Source organism: Gorilla gorilla, chromosome 16 (genome assembly GCF_029281585.2).
Source record: "Gorilla gorilla gorilla isolate KB3781 chromosome 16, NHGRI_mGorGor1-v2.1_pri, whole genome shotgun sequence".
In the NCBI taxonomy this organism is placed as follows: domain Eukaryota; kingdom Metazoa; phylum Chordata; class Mammalia; order Primates; family Hominidae; genus Gorilla; species Gorilla gorilla.
In genome coordinates, this window is record NC_073240.2 from 988,490 (window position 1) to 1,012,311 (window position 23,822).

The following is a 23,822-nucleotide window of genomic DNA, read 5'->3' on the forward strand; positions in this document are numbered from 1 at the left end:
ATTTTATGTACAGTATATAATATATATTTGGTGTACTTTCATATTTTATGTACAGTATTTAATATATATTTGGTGTAATTTCATATTCTATGTCAGTATATAATATATTTGATGAAATTTGATATTTTATGTACTGAATATAATATATATTTAGTGAAATTTGATATTTTATGCACAGTATATAATATATATTTTGTGAAATTTGATATATTATATACAGTGTATAATATATATTTGGTGTACTTTCATATTTTATGTACAGTATATAATATACATTTGGTGTAGTTTCATATTTTATGTACAGTATGTAATATATATTTGATGTACTTTCATATTTTATGTACATTATATAATATATGTGATGAAATTTGATATTTTACGAACAGTATATAGTATATATTTCGTGAAATTTGATATTTTATATTCGGTATATAATATATATTTGGTGAAATTTGATATTTTATGTACAGTAGTTAAAATATATTTGGAGGACTTTGATATTTTATGTAGAGTATATAATATATATTTGGTGAAATTTGATATTTTATGTACAGTATTTAATATATATTTGGTGTACTTTCATATTTTATGTACAGTACATAATATATATTGGGTGTACTTTAATTTTTTATGTACAGTATACAATATATATTTGGTGTAATTTCTTATTTTATGTACAGTATATAATATATTTGATGAAATTTGATATTTTATGTACAGTATATAATATATATTTGCTGTAATTTGATATTTTATGTACAGTATATAATATATATTTTTTGAAATTTGATATTTTATGTACAGTAGAAAATATATATTTGGTGGACTTTGATATTTTATGTAGAGTATATAATATATATTTGGTGAAATTTGCTATTTTATGTACAGTATATAATATATATTTGGTGTACTTTCATATTTTATGTACAGTATATCATATATATTCGGTGTACTTTCATATTTTATGTACAGTGTATAAAATATATTTGGTGTAATTTCATATTTTATGTACAGCATATTATATATTTGATGAAATTTGATATTTTATGTACAGTATATAATATATATTTAGAGAAATTTGATATTTTATGTACAGTATATAATATATATTTGGTGAAATTTGATATTTTATGTACAGTAGATAATATATATTTGGTGGACATTGATATTTTATGTAGAGTATATAATATATATTTGGTGTACTTTCATATTTTATGTTCAGTATATAATATGTATTTGGTGTAGTTTCATATTTTATGTACAGTATATAATATATATTTGATGTACTTTCATATTTTATGTACAGTATATAATATATGTGATGAAATTTGATATTTTACGTACAGTATATAGTATATATATCGTGAAATTTGATATTTTATGTACGGTATATAATATATATTTGGCGAAATTTGATATTTTATGTACAGTAGATAAAATATATTTGGTGGACTTTGATATTTTATGTAGAGTATATAATATATATTTGGTGAAATTTGATATTTTATGTACAGTATTTAATATATATTTGGTGTACTTTCATATTTTATGTACAGTACATAATATATATTTGGTATACTTTAATTTTTTATGTACAGTATACAATATATATTTGGTGTAGTTTCTTATTTTATGTACAGTATATAATATATTTGATGAAATTTGGTATTTTATGTACAGTATATAATATATATTTGCTGAAATTTGATATTTTATGTACAGTATATTATATATATTTTTTGAAATTTGATATTTTATGTACAGTAGAAAATATATCTTTGGTGGATTTTGATATTTTATGTAGAGTATATAATATATATTTGGTGAAATTTGCTATTTTATGTACAGCATATAATATATATTTGGTATACTATCATATTTTATGTACAGTATATCATATATATTCGGTGTACTTTCATATTTTATGTGCAGTGTATAATATATATTTGGTGTAATTTCATATTTTGTATAGCATATTATATATTTAATGAAATTTGATATTTTATGTACATTATATAATATATATTTAGAGAAATTTGATATTTTATGTACAGTATATAATATATATTTGGTGAAATTTGATATTTTATGTACAGTAGATAATATATATTTGGTGGACATTGATATTTTATGTAGAGTTTATAATATATATTTGGTGAAGTTTGATATTTTATGTACAGTATATAATATATATTTGGTGTACTTTCATATTTTATGTACAGTATAGAATATATATTTGGTGTAATTTCATATTTTATGTACAGTATATAATATATTTGATGAAATTTGATATTTTATGTACAGTATATAATATATATTTGGAGAAATTTGATATTTTATGTACAGTATATAATATATATTTGGTGAAATTTGATATTTCATGTACAGTAGATAATATATATTTGGTGGACATTGATATTTTATGTAGAGTATATAATATATATTTGGTGAAATTTGATATTTTATGTACAGTATATAATATATATTTTGTGTACTTTCATATTTTATGTACAGTATATAATATATATTAGGTGTAATTTCATATTCTATGTACAGTATATAATATATTTGATGAAATTTGATATTTTATGTACTGTATATAATATATATTTTGTGAAATTTGATATTTTATGCACAGTATATAATATATATTTTGTGAAATTTGATATATTATATACAGTGTATAATATATATTTGGTGTACTTTCATATTTTATGTACAGTATATAATATATATTTGGTGTAGTTTCATATTTTATGTACAGTATATAATATATATTTGATGTACTTTCATATTTTATGTACATTATATAATATATGTGATGAAATTTGATATTTTACGAACAGTATACAGTATATATTTCGTGAAATTTGATATTTTATTTACGGTATATAACATATATTTGGTGAAATTTGATATTTTATGTACAGTATATAATATATATTTGGTGGACTTTGATATTTTATGTAGAGTATATAGTATATATTTGGTGAAATTTCATATTTTTTGTACAGTATTTAATATATATTTGATGTACTTTCATGTTTTATGTACAGTATATAATATATATTTAGTGTACTTTCATTTTTTATGTAAAGTATACAATATGTATTTGGTGAAATTTCATATTTTATGTACAGTATATAATATATTTGATGAAATTTGATATTTTATGTACAGTATATAATATACATTTGGTAAAATTTGATATTTTATGTACAGTATATAATATATATTTTTTGAAATTTGATATATTATATACAGTGTATAATATATATTTGATGTACTTTCATATTTTATGTACAGTATATAATATATGTGATGAAATTTGATATTTTATGAACAGTATGTAGTATATATTTCATGAAATTTGATATTTTATGTATGGTATATAATATATATTTGGTGAACTTGGATATTTTATGTACAGTAGATAAAATATATTTGGTGGACTTTGATATTTTATGTAGAGTATATAATATATATTTGGTGAAATTTGATATTTTATGTACAGTATTTAATATATATTTGGTGTACTTTCATGTTTTACGTACAGTACATAATATATATTTGGTGTAATTTCATATTCTATGTACAGTATATAATATATTTGATGAAATTTGATATTTTTTGTACTGAATATAATATATATTTATTGAAATTTGATATTTTATGCACAGTATATAATATATATTTTGTGAAATTTGATATATTATATACAGTGTATAATATATATTTGGTGTACTTTCATATTTTATGTTCAGTATATAATATGTGTTTGGAGTAGTTTCATATTTTATGTACAGTATATTATATATATTTAATGTACTTTCATATTTTATGTACAGTATATAATATATGTGATGAAATTTGATATTTTACGTACAGTATGTAGTATATATTTCGTGAAATTTGATATTTTATGTACGGTATATAATATATATTTGGTGAAATTTGATATTTTATGTACAGTAGATAAAATATATTTGGTGGACTTTGATATTTTATGTAGAGTATACAGTATATATTTGGTGAAATTTGATATTTTATGTACAGTACTTAATATATATTTGGTGTACTTTCATATTTTATGTACAGTACATAATATATATTTGGTGTACTTTAATTTTTTATGTACAGTATACAATATATATTTGGTGTAATTTCATATTTTATGTACACAATATAATATATTTGATGAAATTTGATATTTTATGTGCAGTATATAATATATATTTGGTGAAATTTGATATTTTATGTACAGTATATAATATATATTTTTTGAAATTTGATATTTTATGTACAGTAGAAAATATATATTTGGTGGACTTTGATATTTTATGTAGAGTATATAATATATATTTGGTGAAATTTGCTATTTTATGTACAGCATATAGTATATATTTGGTGTACTTTCATATTTTATGTACAGTATATAATATATATTTGGTGTACTTTCATATTTTATGTACAGTATATAATATATATTTGGTGTAATTTCATATTTTATGTACAGTATATTATATATTTGATGAAATTTGATATTTTATGTACAGTATATAATATTTATTTACAGAAATTTGATATTTTATGTACAGTATATAATATATATTTGGTGAAATTTGATATTTTATGTACAGTAGATAATATATATTTGGTGGACATTGATATTTTATGTAGAGTGTATAATATATATTTGGTGAAATTTTATATTTTATGTACAGTATATAATATATATTTGGTGTACTTTCATATTTTATGTACAGTATATAATATATATTTGGTGTAATTTCATATTTTTTGTACGGTATATAATACATTTGATGAAATTTGGTATTTTATGTACAGTATATAATATATATATGGAGAAATTTGATATTTTATGTACAGTATATAATATATATTTGGTGAAATTTGATATTTTATGTACAGTAGATAATATATATTTGGTGGACATTGATATTTTATGTAGAGTATATAATATATATTTGGTGAAATTTGATATTTTATGTACAGTATATAATATATATTTGGTGCAATTTCATATTTTATTTACAGTATGTAATATATTTGATGAAATTTGATATTTTATGTACAGTATATAATATATATTTGGTGAAATTTGATATTTTATGTACAGTATATAATATATATTTTTTGAAATTTGATATTTTATTTACAGTAGAAAATATATATTGGGTGGACTTTGATATTTTATGTAGAGTATATAATATATATTTGGTGAAATTTGCTATTTTATGTACAGCATATAATATATATTTGGTGTACTTTCATATTTTATGTACAGTATATCCTATATATTTGGTGTAATTTCATGTTTTATGTACAGTATATAATATATTTGATGAAATTTGATATTTTATGTACAGTATATAATACATATTTAGAGAAATTTGATATTTTATGTACAGTATATAATATATATTTTGTGAAATTTGATATTTTATGTACAGTAGATAATATATATTTGGTAGACATTGATATTTTATTTAGAGTATATAATACATATTTGGTGAAATTTGATATTTTATGTACAGTATGTAGTGCATATTTGGTGTACTTTCATATTTTATGTACAGTATATAATATATATTTGGTGTAATTTCATATTCTATGTACAGTATATAATATATTTGATGAAATTTGATATTTTATGTACTGTATATTATATATATTTCGTGAAATTTGATATTTTATGCACAGTATATAATATATATTTTGTGAAATTTGATATATTATATACAGTGTATAATATATATTTGGTGAACTTTCATATTTTATATACAGTATATAATATATATTTGGTGTAGTTTCATATTTTATGTACAGTATATAATATACATTTGATGTACATTCATATTTTATGTACAGTATATATAATATATATTTGGTGTAATTTCATATTTTATGTACAGTATATAATATATATTTGGAGAAATTTGATATTTTATGTACAGTATATAATATATTTTGGGTGAAATTTGATATTTTATGTACAGTAGATAATATATATTTGGTGTACTTTTATATTTTATGTACAGTACATAATATATATTTGGTGTACTTTAATTTTTTATGTAGAGTATACAATATATATTTGGTGTAATTTCATATTTTATGTACAGTATATAATATAGTTGATGAAATTTGATATTTTATGTACAGAATATACTATATATTTGGAGAAATTTGATATTTTATGTACAGTATATAATATATATTTGGTGAAATTTGATGTTTTATGTACAGTAGATAATATATATTTGGTTTAAATTGATATTTTATGTAGAGTATATAATATATATTTGGTGAAATTTGATATTTTATGTAGAGTATATAATATATATTTGGTGTACTTTCATGTTTTATGTACAGTATATAATATATATTTGGTGTAATTTCATATTCTATGTACAGTATATAATATATTTGATGAAATATATTTTTTGTACTGAATATAATATATATTTAGTGAAATTTGATATTTTATGCATAGTATATAATATATATTTTGTGAAATTTGATATATTATATACAGTGTATAATATGTATTTGGTGTACTTTCATATTTTATGTACAGTATATAATATATATTTGGTGTAGTTTCATATTTTATGTACAGTATATAATATACATTTGATGAACTTTCATATTTTATGTACAGTATATAATATATGTGATGAAATTTGATATTTTACGTACAGTATATAGTATATATTTCGTGAAATTTGATATTTTATGTACGGTAAATAATATATATTTGGTGAAATTTGATATTTTATGTACAGTAGATAAAATATTTTTGGTGGACTTTGATATTTTATGTAGAGTATATAATATATATTTGGTGTACTTTAATTTTTTATGTACAGTATACAATATATATTTGGTGTAATTTCATATTTTATGTACAGTATATAACATATTTGATGAAATTTGATATTTTATGTACAGTATATAATATATATTTGGTGAAATTTGATATTTTATGTACAGTATGTAGTGCATATTTGGTGTACTTTCATATTTTATGTACAGTATATAATATATATTTGGTGTAATTTCATATTCTATGTACAGTATATATTTGATGAAATTTGATATTTTATGTACTGTATATTATATATATTTCGTGAAATTTGATATTTTATGCACAGTATATAATATATATTTTGTGAAATTTGATATATTATATACAGTGTATAATATATATTTGGTGTACTTTCATATTTTATGTACAGTATATAATATATATTTGGTGTAGTTTCATATTTTACGTACAGTATATAATATACATTTGATGTACTTTCATATTTTATGTACAGTATATATAATATATATTTGGTGTAATTTCATATTTTATGTACAGTATATAATATATATTTGGAGAAATTTGATATTTTATGTACAGTATATAATATATATTTTGTGAAATTTGATATATTATATACAGTGTATAATATATATTTGGTGTACTTTCATATTTTATGTACAGTATATAATATACATTTGGTGTAGTTTCATATTTTATGTACAGTATGTAATATATATTTGATGTACTTTCTTATTTTATGTACATTATATAATATATGTGATGAAATTTGATATTTTACGAACAGTATGTAGTATATATTTCGTGAAATTTGATATTTTATGTACGGTATATAATACATATTTGGTGAAATTTGATATTTTATGTAAAGTAGATAAAATATATTTGGTGGACTTTTATATTTTATCTAGAGTATATAATATATATTTGGTGAAATTTGATATTTTATGTACAGTATTTAATATATATTTGGTGTACTTTCATGTTTTATGGACAGTATATAATATATATTTGGTGTACTTTCTTTTTTTATGTACAGTATACAATATATATTTGGTGCAATTTCATATTTTATTTACAGTATGTAATATATTTGATGAAATTTGATATTTTATGTACAGTATATAATATATATTTGGTGAAATTTGATATTTTATCTACAGTATATAATATATATTTTTTGAAATTTGATATTTTATTTACAGTAGAAAATATATATTTGGTGGACTTTGATATTTTATGTAGATTATATAATATATATTTGGTGAAATTTGCTATTTTATGTACAGCATATAATATATATTTGGTGTACTTTCATATTTTATGTACAGTATATCATATATATTTGGTGTAATTTCATGTTTTATGTACAGTATATAATATATTTGATGAAATTTGATATTTTATGTACAGTATATAATATATATTTGGAGAAATTTGATATTTTATGTACAGTATATAATAAATATTTTGTGAAATTTGATATTTTATGTACAGTAGATAATATATATTTGGTGGACATTGATATTTTATGTAGAGTATATAATATATATTTGGTGAAATTTGATATTTTATGTACAGTATGTAGTGCATATTTGGTGTACTTTCATATTTTATGTACAGTATATAATATATATTTGGTGTAATTTCATATTCTATGTACAGTATATAATATATTTGATGAAATTTGATATTTTATGTACTGTATATAATATATATTTCGTGAAATTTGATATTTTATGCACAGTATATAATATATATTTTGTGAAATTTGATATATTATATACAGTGTATAATATATATTTGGTGTACTTTCATATTTTATGTACAGTATATAATATATATTTGGTGTAGTTTCATATTTTATGAACAGTATATAATATACATTTGATGTATTTTCATATTTTATGTACAGTATATATAATATATATTTGGTGTAATTTCATATTTTATGTACAGTATATAATATGTATTTGGAGAAATTTGATATTTTATGTACAGTATATAATATATATTGGGTGAAATTTGATATTTTATGTACAGTATATCATATATATTTGGTGTGCTTTCATATTTTATGTACAGTTTATAATATATATTTGGTGTAATTTCATATTCTATGTACAGTATATAATATATTTGATGAAATTTGATATTTTATGTACTGTATATAATATATATTTCGTGAAATTTGATATTTTATGCACAGTATATAATATATATTTTGTGAAATTTGATATATTATATACAGTGTATAATATATATTTGGTGTACTTTCATATTTTATGTACAGTATATAATATATATTTGGTGTAGTTTCATATTTTATTTACAGTATATAATATACATTTGATGTACTTTCATATTTTATGTACAGTATATATAATATATATTTGGTGTAATTTCATATTTTATGTACAGTATATAATATATATTTGATGAAATTTGATATTTTATGTACAGTATATAATATATATTTGGTGAAATTCGATATTTTATGTACAGTAGATAATATATATTTGGTGGACATTGATATTTTATGTAGAGTATATAATATATATTTGGTGAAGTTTGATATTTTATGTACAGTATATAATATATATTTGGTGTACTTTCATATTTTATGTACAGTATAGAATATATATTTGGTGTAATTTCATATTTTATGTACAGTATATAATACATTTGATGAAATTTGATATTTTATGTACAGTATATAATATATATTTGGAGAAATTTAATATTTTATGTACAGTATATAATATATATTTTGTGAAATTTGATATTTTATGTACAGTAGATAATATATATTTGGTAGACATTGATATTTTATTTAGAGTATATAATACATATTTGGTGAAATTTGATATTTTATGTACAGTATGTAGTGCATATTTGGTGTACTTTCATATTTTATGTACAGTATATAATATATATTTGGTGTAATTTCATATTCTATGTACAGTATATAATATATTTGATGAAATTTGATATTTTATGTACTGTATATTATATATATTTCGTGAAATTTGATATTTTATGCACAGTATATAATATATATTTTGTGAAATTTGATATATTATATACAGTGTATAATATATATTTGGTGAACTTTCATATTTTATGTACAGTATATAATATATATTTGGTGTAGTTTCATATTTTATGTACAGTATATAATATACATTTGATGTACATTCATATTTTATGTACAGTATATATAATATATATTTGGTGTAATTTCATATTTTATGTACAGTATATAATATATATTTGGAGAAATTTGATATTTTATGTACAGTATATAATATATATTGGGTGAAATTTGATATTTTATGTACAGTAGATAATATATATTTGGTGTACTTTTATATTTTATGTACAGTACATAATATATATTTGGTGTACTTTAATTTTTTATGTAGAGTATACAATATATATTTGGTGTAATTTCATATTTTATGTACAGTATATAATATAGTTGATGAAATTTGATATTTTATGTACAGAATATACTATATATTTGGAGAAATTTGATATTTTATGTACAGTATATAATATATATTTGGTGAAATTTGATGTTTTATGTACAGTAGATAATATATATTTGGTTTAAATTGATATTTTATGTAGAGTATATAATATATATTTGGTGAAATTTGATATTTTATGTAGAGTATATAATATATATTTGGTGTACTTTCATGTTTTATGTACAGTATATAATATATATTTGGTGTAATTTCATATTCTATGTACAGTATATAATATTTTTGATGAAATATATTTTTTGTACTGAATATAATATATATTTAGTGAAATTTGATATTTTATGTACAGTATATAATATATATTTTGTGAAATTTGATATATTATATACAGTGTATAATATGTATTTGGTGTACTTTCATATTTTATGTACAGTATATAATATATATTTGGTGTAGTTTCATATTTTATGTACAGTATATAATATACATTTGATGTACTTTCATATTTTATGTACAGTATATAATATATGTGATGAAATTTGATATTTTACGTACAGTATATAGTATATATTTCGTGAAATTTGATATTTTATGTACGGTAAATAATATATATTTGGTGAAATTTGATATTTTATGTACAGTAGATAAAATATTTTTGGTGGACTTTGATATTTTATGTAGAGTATATAATATATATTTGGTGTACTTTAATTTTTTATGTACAGTATACAATATATATTTGGTGTAATTTCATATTTTATGTACAGTATATAACATATTTGATGAAATTTGATATTTTATGTACAGTATATAATATATATTTGGTGAAATTTGATATTTTATGTACAGTATGTAGTGCATATTTGGTGTACTTTCATATTTTATGTACAGTATATAATATATATTTGGTGTAATTTCATATTCTATGTACAGTATATATTTGATGAAATTTGATATTTTATGTACTGTATATTATATATATTTCGTGAAATTTGATATTTTATGCACAGTATATAATATATATTTTGTGAAATTTGATATATTATATACAGTGTATAATATATATTTGGTGTACTTTCATATTTTATGTACAGTATATAATATATATTTGGTGTAGTTTCATATTTTATGTACAGTATATAATATACATTTGATGTACTTTCATATTTTATGTACAGTATATATAATATATATTTGGTGTAATTTCATATTTTATGTACAGTATATAATATATATTTGGAGAAATTTGATATTTTATGTACAGTATATAATATATATTTTGTGAAATTTGATATATTATATACAGTGTATAATATATATTTGGTGTACTTTCATATTTTATGTACAGTATATAATATACATTTGGTGTAGTTTCATATTTTATGTACAGTATGTAATATATATTTGATGTACTTTCTTATTTTATGTACATTATATAATATATGTGATGAAATTTGATATTTTACGAACAGTATGTAGTATATATTTCGTGAAATTTAATATTTTATGTACGGTATATAATACATATTTGGTGAAATTTGATATTTTATGTACAGTAGATAAAATATATTTGGTGGACTTTTATATTTTATCTAGAGTATATAATATATATTTGGTGAAATTTGATATTTTATGTACAGTATTTAATATATATTTGGTGTACTTTCATGTTTTATGGACAGTATATAATATATATTTGGTGTACTTTCTTTTTTTATGTACAGTATACAATATATATTTGGTGCAATTTCATATTTTATTTACAGTATGTAATATATTTGATGAAATTTGATATTTTATGTACAGTATATAATATATATTTGGTGAAATTTGATATTTTATCTACAGTATATAATATATATTTTTTGAAATTTGATATTTTATTTACAGTAGAAAATATATATTTGGTGGACTTTGATATTTTATGTAGATTATATAATATATATTTGGTGAAATTTGCTATTTTATGTACAGCATATAATATATATTTGGTGTACTTTCATATTTTATGTACAGTATATCATATATATTTGGTGTAATTTCATGTTTTATGTACAGTATATAATATATTTGATGAAATTTGATATTTTATGTACAGTATATAATATATATTTGGAGAAATTTGATATTTTATGTACAGTATATAATAAATATTTTGTGAAATTTGATATTTTATGTACAGTAGATAATATATATTTGGTGGACATTGATATTTTATGTAGAGTATATAATATATATTTGGTGAAATTTGATATTTTATGTACAGTATGTAGTGCATATTTGGTGTACTTTCATATTTTATGTACAGTATATAATATATATTTGGTGTAATTTCATATTCTATGTACAGTATATAATATATTTGATGAAATTTGATATTTTATGTACTGTATATAATATATATTTCGTGAAATTTGATATTTTATGCACAGTATATAATATATATTTTGTGAAATTTGATATATTATATACAGTGTATAATATATATTTGGTGTACTTTCATATTTTATGTACAGTATATAATATATATTTGGTGTAGTTTCATATTTTATGAACAGTATATAATATACATTTGATGTATTTTCATATTTTATGTACAGTATATAATATGTATTTGGAGAAATTTGATATTTTATGTACAGTATATAATATATATTGGGTGAAATTTGATATTTTATGTACAGTATATCATATATATTTGGTGTGCTTTCATATTTTATGTACAGTTTATAATATATATTTGGTGTAATTTCATATTCTATGTACAGTATATAATATATTTGATGAAATTTGATGTTTTATGTACTGTATATAATATATATTTCGTGAAATTTGATATTTTATGCACAGTATATAATATATATTTTGTGAAATTTGATATATTATATACAGTGTATAATATATATTTGGTGTACTTTCATATTTTATGTACAGTATATAATATATATTTGGTGTAGTTTCATATTTTATTTACAGTATATAATATACATTTGATGTACTTTCATATTTTATGTACAGTATATATAATATATATTTGGTGTAATTTCATATTTTATGTACAGTATATAATATATATTTGATGAAATTTGATATTTTATGTACAGTATGTAATATATATTTGGTGAAATTCGATATTTTATGTACAGTAGATAATATATATTTGGTGGACATTGATATTTTATGTAGAGTATATAATATATATTTGGTGAAGTTTGATATTTTATGTACAGTATATAATATATATTTGGTGTACTTTCATATTTTATGTACAGTATAGAATATATATTTGGTGTAATTTCATATTTTATGTACAGTATATAATACATTTGATGAAATTTGATATTTTATGTACAGTATATAATATATATTTGGAGAAATTTAATATTTTATGTACAGTATATAATATATATTTTGTGAAATTTGATATTTTATGTACAGTAGATAATATATATTTGGTGGACATTGATATTTTATGTAGAGTATATAATATATACTTGGTGAAATTTGATATTTTATGTACAGTATATAATATATATTTTGTGTTCTTTCATATTTTATGTACAGTATATAATATATATTTGGTGTAATTTCATATTCTATGTACAGTATATAATATATTTGATGAAATATATTTTTTGTACTGAATATAATATATATTTAGTGAAATTTGATATTTTATGTACAGTATATAATATATATTTTGTGAAATTTGATATATTATATACAGTGTATAATATGTATTTGGTGTACTTTCATATTTTATGTACAGTATATAATATATATTTGGTGTAGTTTCATATTTTATGTACAGTATATAATATACATTTGATGTACTTTCATATTTTATGTACAGTATATAATATATGTGATGAAATTTGATATTTTACGTACAGTATATAGTATATATTTCGTGAAATTTGATATTTTATGTACGGTAAATAATATATATTTGGTGAAATTTGATATTTTATGTACAGTAGATAAAATATTTTTGGTGGACTTTGATATTTTATGTAGAGTATATAATATATATTTGGTGTACTTTAATTTTTTATGTACAGTATACAATATATATTTGGTGTAATTTCATATTTTATGTACAGTATATAACATATTTGATGAAATTTGATATTTTATGTACAGTATATAATATATATTTGGTGAAATTTGATATTTTATGTACAGTATGTAGTGCATATTTGGTGTACTTTCATATTTTATGTACAGTATATAATATATATTTGGTGTAATTTCATATTCTATGTACAGTATATATTTGATGAAATTTGATATTTTATGTACTGTATATTATATATATTTCGTGAAATTTGATATTTTATGCACAGTATATAATATATATTTTGTGAAATTTGATATATTATATACAGTGTATAATATATATTTGGTGTACTTTCATATTTTATGTACAGTATATAATATATATTTGGTGTAGTTTCATATTTTATGTACAGTATATAATATACATTTGATGTACTTTCATATTTTATGTACAGTATATATAATATATATTTGGTGTAATTTCATATTTTATGTACAGTATATAATATATATTTGGAGAAATTTGATATTTTATGTACAGTATATAATATATATTTTGTGAAATTTGATATATTATATACAGTGTATAATATATATTTGGTGTACTTTCATATTTTATGTACAGTATATAATATACATTTGGTGTAGTTTCATATTTTATGTACAGTATGTAATATATATTTGATGTACTTTCTTATTTTATGTACATTATATAATATATGTGATGAAATTTGATATTTTACGAACAGTATGTAGTATATATTTCGTGAAATTTGATATTTTATGTACGGTATATAATACATATTTGGTGAAATTTGATATTTTATGTACAGTAGATAAAATATATTTGGTGGACTTTTACATTTTATCTAGAGTATATAATATATATTTGGTGAAATTTGATATTTTATGTACAGTATTTAATATATATTTGGTGTACTTTCATGTTTTATGGACAGTATATAATATATATTTGGTGTACTTTCTTTTTTTATGTACAGTATACAATATATATTTGGTGCAATTTCATATTTTATTTACAGTATGTAATATATTTGATGAAATTTGATATTTTATGTACAGTATATAATATATATTTGGTGAAATTTGATATTTTATCTACAGTATATAATATATATTTTTTGAAATTTGATATTTTATTTACAGTAGAAAATATATATTTGGTGGACTTTGATATTTTATGTAGATTATATAATATATATTTGGTGAAATTTGCTATTTTATGTACAGCATATAATATATATTTGGTGTACTTTCATATTTTATGTACAGTATATCATATATATTTGGTGTAATTTCATGTTTTATGTACAGTATATAATATATTTGATGAAATTTGATATTTTATGTACAGTATATAATATATATTTGGAGAAATTTGATATTTTATGTACAGTATATAATAAATATTTTGTGAAATTTGATATTTTATGTACAGTAGATAATATATATTTGGTGGACATTGATATTTTATGTAGAGTATATAATATATATTTGGTGAAATTTGATATTTTATGTACAGTATGTAGTGCATATTTGGTGTACTTTCATATTTTATGTACAGTATATAATATATATTTGGTGTAATTTCATATTCTATGTACAGTATATAATATATTTGATGAAATTTGATATTTTATGTACTGTATATAATATATATTTCGTGAAATTTGATATTTTATGCACAGTATATAATATATATTTTGTGAAATTTGATATATTATATACAGTGTATAATATATATTTGGTGTACTTTCATATTTTATGTACAGTATATAATATATATTTGGTGTAGTTTCATATTTTATGAACAGTATATAATATACATTTGATGTATTTTCATATTTTATGTACAGTATATAATATGTATTTGGAGAAATTTGATATTTTATGTACAGTATATAATATATATTGGGTGAAATTTGATATTTTATGTACAGTATATCATATATATTTGGTGTGCTTTCATATTTTATGTACAGTTTATAATATATATTTGGTGTAATTTCATATTCTATATACAGTATATAATATATTTGATGAAATTTGATATTTTATGTACTGTATATAATATATATTTCGTGAAATTTGATATTTTATGCACAGTATATAATATATATTTTGTGAAATTTGATATATTATATACAGTGTATAATATATATTTGGTGTACTTTCATATTTTATGTACAGTATATAATATATATTTGGTGTAGTTTCATATTTTATTTACAGTATATAATATACATTTGATGTACTTTCATATTTTATGTACAGTATATATAATATATATTTGGTGTAATTTCATATTTTATGTACAGTATATAATATATATTTGATGAAATTTGATATTTTATGTACAGTATATAATATATATTTGGTGAAATTCGATATTTTATGTACAGTAGATAATATATATTTGGTGGACATTGATATTTTATGTAGAGTATATAATATATATTTGGTGAAGTTTGATATTTTATGTACAGTATATAATATATATTTGGTGTACTTTCATATTTTATGTACAGTATAGAATATATATTTGGTGTAATTTCATATTTTATGTACAGTATATAATACATTTGATGAAATTTGATATTTTATGTACAGTATATAATATATATTTGGAGAAATTTAATATTTTATGTACAGTATATAATATATATTTTGTGAAATTTGATATTTTATGTACAGTAGATAATATATATTTGGTGGACATTGATATTTTATTTAGAGTATATAATATATACTTGGTGAAATTTGATATTTTATGTACAGTATATAATATATATTTTGTGTTCTTTCATATTTTATGTACAGTATATAATATATATTTGGTGTAATTTCATATTCTATGTACAGTATATAATATATTTGATGAAATTTGATATTTTATGTACTGTATATAATATATATTTTGTGAAATTTGATATTTTATGCACAGTATATAATATATATTTTGTGAAATTTGATATATTATATACAGAGTATAGTATATATTTGGTGTACTTTCATATTTTATGTACAGTATATAATATATATTTGGTGTAGTTTCATATTTTATGTACAGTATATAATATATATTTGATGTACTTTCATATTTTATGTACATTATATAATATATATGATGAAATTTGATATTTTACGAACAGTATATAGTATATATTTCGTGAAATTTGATATTTTATTTACGGTATATAATATATATTTGGTGAAATTTGATATTTTATGTACAGTATATAATATATATTTGGTGGACTTTGATATTTTATGTAGAGTATATAATATATATTTGGTGAAATTTGATATTTTTTGTACAGTATTTAATATATATTTGGTGTACTTTCATGTTTTATGTACAGTATATAATAAATATTTGGTGTACTTTAATTTTTTATGTACAGTATACAATATGTATTTGGTGCAATTTCATATTTTATGTACAGTATATAATATATTGGATGAAATTTGATATTTTATGTACAGTATATAATATACATTTGGTAAAATTTGATATTTTATGTACGGTATATAATATATATTTTTTGAAATTTGATATATTATATACAGTGTATAATATATATTTGATGTACTTTCATATTTTATGTACAGTATATAATATATGTGATGAAATTTGATATTTTACGAACAGTATATAGTATATATTTCATGAAATTTGATATTTTATGTATGGTATATAATATATATTTGGTGAAATTTGATATTTTATGTACAGTATATAATATATATTTTTTGAAATTTGATATTTCATGTACAGTACAAAATATATATTTGGTGGACTTTGATATTTTATGTAGAGTACATAATATATATTTGGTGAAATTTGCTATCTTATGTACAGCATATAATATATATTTGTTGTACTTTCATATTTTATGTACAGTATATCATATATATTTGGTGTACTTTCATAATTTATGTACAGTATATAATATATATTTGGTGTAATTTCATGTTTTATGTACAGTATATAATATATTTGATGAAACTTGATATTTTATGTGCAGTATATAATATATATTTGGAGAAATTTTGATATTTTTTGTACAGTAGATAATATATATTTGGTGAAATTTGATATTTTATGTGCAGTAGATAATATATATTTGGTGGACATTGATATTTTATGTGGAGTATATAATATATATTTGGTGAAATTTGATATTTTATGTACAGTATATAATATATATTTGGTGTACTTTCATATTTTATGTACAGTATATAATATATATTTGGTGTAATTTCATATTCTGTGCACAGTATATAATATATTTGATGAAATTTGATATTTTATGTACTGTATATAATATATATTTTGTGAAATTTGATATTTTATGCACAGTATATAATATATATTTTGTGAAATTTGATATATTATATACAGTGTATAATATGTATTTGGTGTACTTTCATATTTTATGTACAGTATATAATATATATTTGGTGTAGTTTCATATTTTATGTACAGTATATAATATATATTTGATGTATTTTCATATTTTATGTTCAGTACATAGTATAAGTGATGAAATTTCATATTTTAGGTACAGTATATAGTATATATTTCGTGAAATTTGATATTTTATGTATGGTATATTATATATATTTGGTGAAATTTCATATTTTATGTACAGTAGATAAAATATATTTGGTGGACTTTGATATTTTATGTAGAGTATATAATATATATTTGGTGAAATTTGATATTTTATGTACAGTATTTAATATATATTTTGTGTACTTTTATATTTTATGTACAGTACATAATATATATTTGGTGTACTTTAATTTTTTATGTAGAGTATACAACATATATTTGGTTTAATTTCATATTTTATGTACAGTATATAATATATTTGATGAAATTTGATATTTTATGTACAGTATATAATATATATTTGGTGAAATTTGATATTTTATGTACAGTATATAATACAAATTTTTTGAAATTTGATATTTTATGTACAGTAGAAAATACATATTTGGTGGACTTTGACATTTTATGTAGAGTATATAATATATATTTGGTGAAATTTGCTATTTTATGTACAGCATATAATATATATTTGGTGTACTTTCATATTTTATGTACAGTATATAATATATATTTGGTGTACTTTCATATTTTATGTACAGTATATAATATATATTTGGTGTAATTTCATATTTTATGTACAGTATATTATATATTTGATGAAATTTGATATTTTATATACAGTATATAATATATATTTAGAGAAATTTGATGTTTTATGTACAGTATATAATATATATTTGGTGAAATTTGATATTTTATGTGCAGTAGATAATATATATTTGCTGGACATTGATATTTTTTGTAGAGTGTATAATATAAATTTGGTGAAATTTTATATTTTATGTACAGTATATAATATATATTTGGTGTACTTTCATATTTTATGTACAGTATATAATATATATTTGGTGTAATTTCATATTTTATGTACAGTATATAATACATTTGATGAAATTTGATATTTTATGTACAGTATATAATATATATATGGAGAAATTTGATATTTTATGTACAGTATATAATATATATTTGGTGAAATTTGGTATTTTATGTACAGTAGATAATATATATTTGGTGGACATTGATATTTTATGTAGAGTATATAATATATATTTGGTGAAATTTGATATTTTATGTACAGCATATAATATATATTTGGTGTACTTTCATATTTTATGTACAGTATTTAATATATATTTGGTGTAATTTCATATTCTATGTACAGTATATAATATATTTGATGAAATTTGATATTTTATGTACTGAATATAATATATATTTAGTGAAATTTGATATTTTATGCACAGTATATAATATATATTTTGTGAAATTTGATATATTATATACAGTGTATAATATATATTTGGTGTACTTTCATATTTTATGTACAGTATATAATATACATTTGGTGTAGTTTCATATTTTATGTACAGTATGTAATATATATTTGATGTACTTTCATATTTTATGTACATTATATAATATATGTGATGAAATTTGATATTTTACGAACAGTATATTGTATATATTTCGTGAAATTTGATATTTTATGTTCGGTATATAATATATATATGGTGAAACTTGATATTTTATGTACAGTAGATAAAATATATTTGGTGGACTTTGATATTTTATGTAGAGTATATAATATATATTTGGTGAAATTTCATATTTTATGTACAGCATTTAATATATATTTGGTGTACTTTCATGTTTTATGTACAGTACATAATATATATTTGGTGTACTTTAATTTTTTATGTAGAGACTACAATATATATTTGGTGTAATTTCATATTTTATGTACAGTATATAATATAGTTGATGAAATTTGATATTTTATGTACAGAATATAATATATATTTGGAGAAATTTGATATTTTATGTACAGTATATAATATATATTTGGTGAAATTTGATATTTTATGTACAGTAGATAATATAAATTTTTGAAATTTGATATTTTATGTACAGTAGAAAATATATATTTGGTGGACTTTGATATTTTATGTAGAGTATATAATATATATTTGGTGAAATTTGCTATTTTATGTACAGTATTTAATATATATTTGGTGTACTTTCATATTTTATGTACAGTACATAATATATATTTGGTGTACTTTAATTTTTTATGTACAGTATACAAGATATATTTGGTGTAATTTCATATTCTATGTACAGTATATAATATATTTGATGAAATTTGATATTTTTTGTACTGAATATAATATATATTTATTGAAATTTGATATTTTATGCACAGTATATAATATATATTTTGTGAAATTTGATATATTATATATTGTGTATAATATATATTTGGTGTACTTTCATATTTTATGTTCAGTATATAATATGTATTTGGTGTAGTTTCATATTTTATGTACAGTATATAATATATATTTGATATACTTTCATATTTTATGTACAGTATATAATATATGTGATGAAATTTGATATTTTACGTACAGTATATAGTATATATTTCGTGAAATTTGATATTTTATGTAAGGTATATAATATATATTTGGTGAAATTTGATATTTTATGTACAGTAGATAAAATATATTTTGTGGACGTTGATATTTTATGTAGAGTATACAATATATATTTGGTGAAATTTGATATTTTATGTACAGTATTTAATGTATATTTGGTGTACTTTCATATTTTATGTACAGTACATAATATATATTTGGTGTACTTTAATTTTTTATGTACAGTATACAATATATATTTGGTGTAATTTCATATTTTATGTACAGTATATAATATATTTGATGAAATTTGTTATTTTATGTGCAGTATATAATATATATTTGGTGAAATTTGATATTTTATGTACAGTATATAATATATATTTTTTGAAATTTGATATTTTATGTACAGTAGAAAATATATATTTGGTGGACTTTGATATTTTATGTAGAGTATATAATATATATTTGGTGAAATTTGCTATTTTATGTACAGCATATAATATATATTTGGTGTACTTTCATATTTTATGTACAGTATATAATATATATTTGGTGTACTTTCATATTTTATGTACAGTATATAATATATATTTGGTGTAATTTCATATTTTATGTACAGTATATTATATATTTGATGAAATTTGATATTTTATGTACAGTATATAATATATATTTAGAGAAATTTGATATTTTATGTACAGTATATAATATATATTTGGTGAAATTTGATATTTTATGTACAGTAGATAATATATATTTGGTGGACATTGATATTTTATGTAGAGTGTATAATATATATTTGGTGAAATTTTATATTTTATGTACAGTATATAATATATATTTGGTGTACTTTCATATTTTATGTACAGTATATAATATATATTTGGTGTAATTTCATATTTTATGTACAGTATATAATACATTTGATGAAATTTGATATTTTATGTACAGTATATAATATATATATGGAGAAATTTGATATTTTATGTACAGTATATAATATATATTTGGTGAAATTTGATATTTTATGTACAGTAGATAATATATATTTGGTGGACATTGATATTTTATGTAGAGTATATAATATATATTTGGTGAAATTTGATATTTTATGTACAGTATATAATATATATTTGGTGTACTTTCATATTTTATGTACAGTATTTAATATATATTTGGTGTAATTTCATATTCTATGTACAGTATATAATATATTTGATGAAATTTGATATTTTATGTACTGAATATAATATATATTTAGTGAAATTTGATATTTTATGCACAGTATATAATATATATTTTGTGAAATTTGATATATTATATACAGTGTATAATATATATTTGGTGTACTTTCATATATTATGTACAGTATATAATATACATTTGGTGTAGTTTCATATTTTATGTACAGTATGTAATATATATTTGATGTACTTTCATATTTTATGTACATTATATAACATATGTGATGAAATTTGATATTTTACGAACAGTATATAGTACATATTTCGTGAAATTTGATATTTTATATTCGGTATATAATATATATTTTGTGAAATTTGATATTTTATGTACAGTAGTTAAAATATATTTGGAGGACTTTGATATTTTATGTAGAGTATATAATATATATTTGGTGAAATTTGATATTTTATGTACAGTATTTAATATATATTTGGTGTACTTTCATATTTTATGTACAGTACATAATATATATTGGGTGTACTTTAATTTTTTATGTACAGTATACAATGTATATTTGGTGTAATTTCTTATTTTATGTACAGTATATAATATATTTGATGAAATTTGATATTTTATGTACAGTATATAATATATATTTGCTGTAATTTGATATTTTATGTACAGTATATAATATATATTTTTTGAAATTTGATATTTTATGTACAGTAGAAAATATATATTTGGTGGACTTTGATATTTTATGTAGAGTATATAATATATATTTGGTGAAATTTGCTATTTTATGTACAGCGTATAATATATATTTGGTGTACTTTCATATTTTATGTACAGTATATCATATATATTCGGTGTACTTTCATATTTTATGTACAGTGTATAAAATATATTTGGTGTAATTTCATATTTTATGTACAGCATATTATATATTTGATGAAATTTGATATTTTATGTACAGTATATAATATATATTTAGAGAAATTTGATATTTTATGTACAGTATATAATATATATTTGGTGAAATTTGATATTTTATGTACAGTAGATAATATATATTTGGTGGACATTGATATTTTATGTAGAGTATATAATATATATTTGGTGTACTTTCATATTTTATGTTCAGTATATAATATGTATTTGGTGTAGTTTCA